General features: G+C 51.2%; 1 protein-coding gene across 1 annotated transcript in view; it reads right to left on the bottom strand.

The window, feature by feature from the left end:
- Nucleotides 1–2,000: 2,000 nt before the first annotated feature.
- The window catches only part of JMJD6 (arginine demethylase and lysine hydroxylase), an 8,495-nt gene continuing 7,747 nt past the window's right edge, over nucleotides 2,001–2,748 (bottom strand). Inside the window, exon 7 of the mRNA XM_017743226.1 lies at nucleotides 2,001–2,732. The gene's annotated coding sequence lies outside the window, so the exon portion shown is untranslated. The remainder of the gene's footprint in view (nucleotides 2,733–2,748) is intronic.

Raw genomic sequence — 2,748 nt, 5'->3', positions numbered from 1 at the left:
CCCCAGTTTTTTCCAGGGAAGAAACTCCAGGATTCCCCTGCTCCGTCGAGCTTCCCATCACAAGGTGCTAGTGCAGCTTTGTTACCTGTCACTGTGACAGACACAGTGAAGTAGATGGACTACTGCTGGTTCAGGTGTTGCACTTCAGGTGTGTGCATGGAGCACGCAGATTAAGACCAGGAAAGATGCTTTAGGTTGGTGGTCACCTCTGCTGAAGTTGCTTCAGTGCTTGGGGCATTCACACCACCTTCCCTTCCTTGGCTGAACAGGGATCTTCTCTTGGAAACATGATGAAAAAGGAAGGTGTTCACCCAGTGGAAGCAAGGTCAGGTGACATGGGAAGAACACAGAAATGCTGCTGCCACTGTAGGGAGAAAATTCACGTGGCCAAAGCTCAACTGCAGATTAAACCAGCCAGAACCATGGGGGACAATAAAAAAGAGTTTTTTCAAATATATTAATGGCAAAAGGCAAATTAGAAATAACACTGGCCCATTCCAGGATGAGGATGGTCACCTCACAAACAGGGACATGGACATGGCAGAGGCGTTTGACGTTCCTTTGCCTCTGTCTTCAGCACAGATGATGGACCAAGGGGGTCTCAGTGCCCAGAGCTGGAGGACTGTGACTGTGAGAATGTTCAACTCCCAGTCGACCCCAAACTTGTGCAGGATCTGCTCCTACAAATTCATGGGGCCTCATGGGATTCATCTGAGAATCCCCAAGATGCTGCTGATGTCATTGCAAAACCTCTCAATGATTTTTGAGCAGTCTTGGGAATGCAGAGGGGTCCCAGCTGACTGGAAGCTGGTGAATGTTGTCCCAGTTTTCAAGAAGGAGGACCCTGGAAACCACAGGCCTGTCAGTCTCACTTCAGTGCCCAGCCAAATCATGGAAGAGATTATTCTGGGAAGTACTGAAAAACACCTGGAGGACAATGCAGACATCAATCCCAGCCAGCACAGCTCCATGAGGGGAAAGTCCTGCTTGTTGAATCTGATCTCCTTCTGTGACAAGGTGACCCACCTTGCCGATCTAGGAAAGCCAGTAGATGTCACCTTTTGGACTTCAGCAAAGCTTTGGATACTGTCTCTCCCAAAGACCTTCTGGACAAACTGTCAAGCCCACAGCTGGTTAACCGTGTTACAGGGTGGGTGAGCAACTGGCCTACAGGCTGGACACAAAGGGTGACAGTGATGGGGTTGACACCAAGCTGGCACTGGTCACTAGTGGGGTTCTGCAGGGCTCCATCCTCATCCCTGTGCTCTTCAAGATCCTCATTAACGACTTGGACACGGGACTGGAAGGAATATGAAGTTTGCTGACAACACTAAATTGGGAGGAGCTGTCAACTCCCTTGAGGGTAGAGAGGCCTCAACAAATTAGGTGAGCAATCACCAACTGTGTGGGGCTTAACAAGGGCAAGGACTGGATTCTGCACTGGGGACAGGGTACTCCTGGTTGTGTGGATAAACTGGGGAACAAGAGGCTGGAGAGCAGAGCTGTGGAAAGAGAGCTGGGGTCCTGGTTGGTGGCAAGCTGGATCTGAGTCACAAGCGCCCTGGAGCTTGGAGGGCCAACTGTGTCCTGAGGGGCATCAGGCACAGCATTGCCAGCTGGGCAAGGGAGGGGATTGTCCTGCTCTGCTCTGCACTAGGGTAGCCTCACCTTGAGTGCTGGGGGCAGTTTTGGGAACCACAACATATAACAGACATTAAGTCATTGGAAAGCATCCAAAGGATGCCATGAGGATGGTGAAGGGTCTGGAGGGGAAGCTGTATGAGGAGTGGCTGAGGGCACTTGGTCTGTTCAGCCTGAAGGAGACTGAGGTCAGACCTCATTTGAGTTTTCAGCATCCTCCTGAGGGACAGCAGAGGGGCAGGTACTGATCCAATGACAGGACTCAAGGAAATGGCTGGAGCTGAGTCAGGGCAGGTTTAGGTTGGATATCACAGAAAGGTTTTTCACCCAGAGGGTGGCTGAGCACTGAACAGGCTCCCCAGGGCAATGGTCACAGCACTGAGCCCGTCTGAGTTCAAGAAGTGTTTGGACAATGCTTTTGGGCACAGGGTGGGGTTCTTGGTTTCTGTGCAGTGCCAGGAATTGGCCTCGAGGATCCTCATGGGTTCTTTCCAAGTGCCCGTATTCCAGGATTCTATGAGACACACACTTGGAAGCTCCAGCCCTGACAGCAGTGTTCTCCTGCAGCAGGGTAAGATTCAAGGACCCATTTTCCACAGCTCAGTTCTTGCAGAAGCTCGTTTCTTCCTTGCTCCTCCTGAAATTCTGGTGTGAGATCCGCCGGACGTTCCGATAGGCCAAAAGGGCTGGTGTTCCTTTCCTCAAGTGTACAGGACAACATGTAAACATATGACAGTGTCAAAGCAAGGCAGGTTTTTACATTTACCTGCTGGTTTTAGAAAGAGTTCTTTAAAAACTGACCGTTGTCTTCCTTGCCAGTTCCGTGACCCTTTAAATACTTGGCATGTCCTTACCCACAGCTGGGTTTTAGTGCACTCACCCGGGGCGCAGAGGGGACAAAGCATTGCACAAAGGACGTAGTTGGGGCATTCCCCTACAGGTTATTCAGGAGCCAACCTTGGACAGCATGTAACGAAGATGTCTGGATCGAGGAAGAGTGACAAAAACTTAAGGAGTGTGAGAAATAGAAGCAGAAGGGGGTAGAACAGAGCTGGCTGGCTGCTAATGGAGCTTCGGTCGGCAGGGGGCCTCCGGGCGGGGGGGGTG

This window comes from Corvus brachyrhynchos, unplaced genomic scaffold, assembly GCF_000691975.1.
Source record: "Corvus brachyrhynchos isolate BGI_N302 unplaced genomic scaffold, ASM69197v1 scaffold148, whole genome shotgun sequence".
Taxonomy (NCBI): Eukaryota; Metazoa; Chordata; class Aves; order Passeriformes; family Corvidae; genus Corvus; species Corvus brachyrhynchos.
The sequence above is the reverse complement of the archived record's forward strand: the minus strand, read 5'-3'. Positions and strand labels throughout refer to the sequence as shown.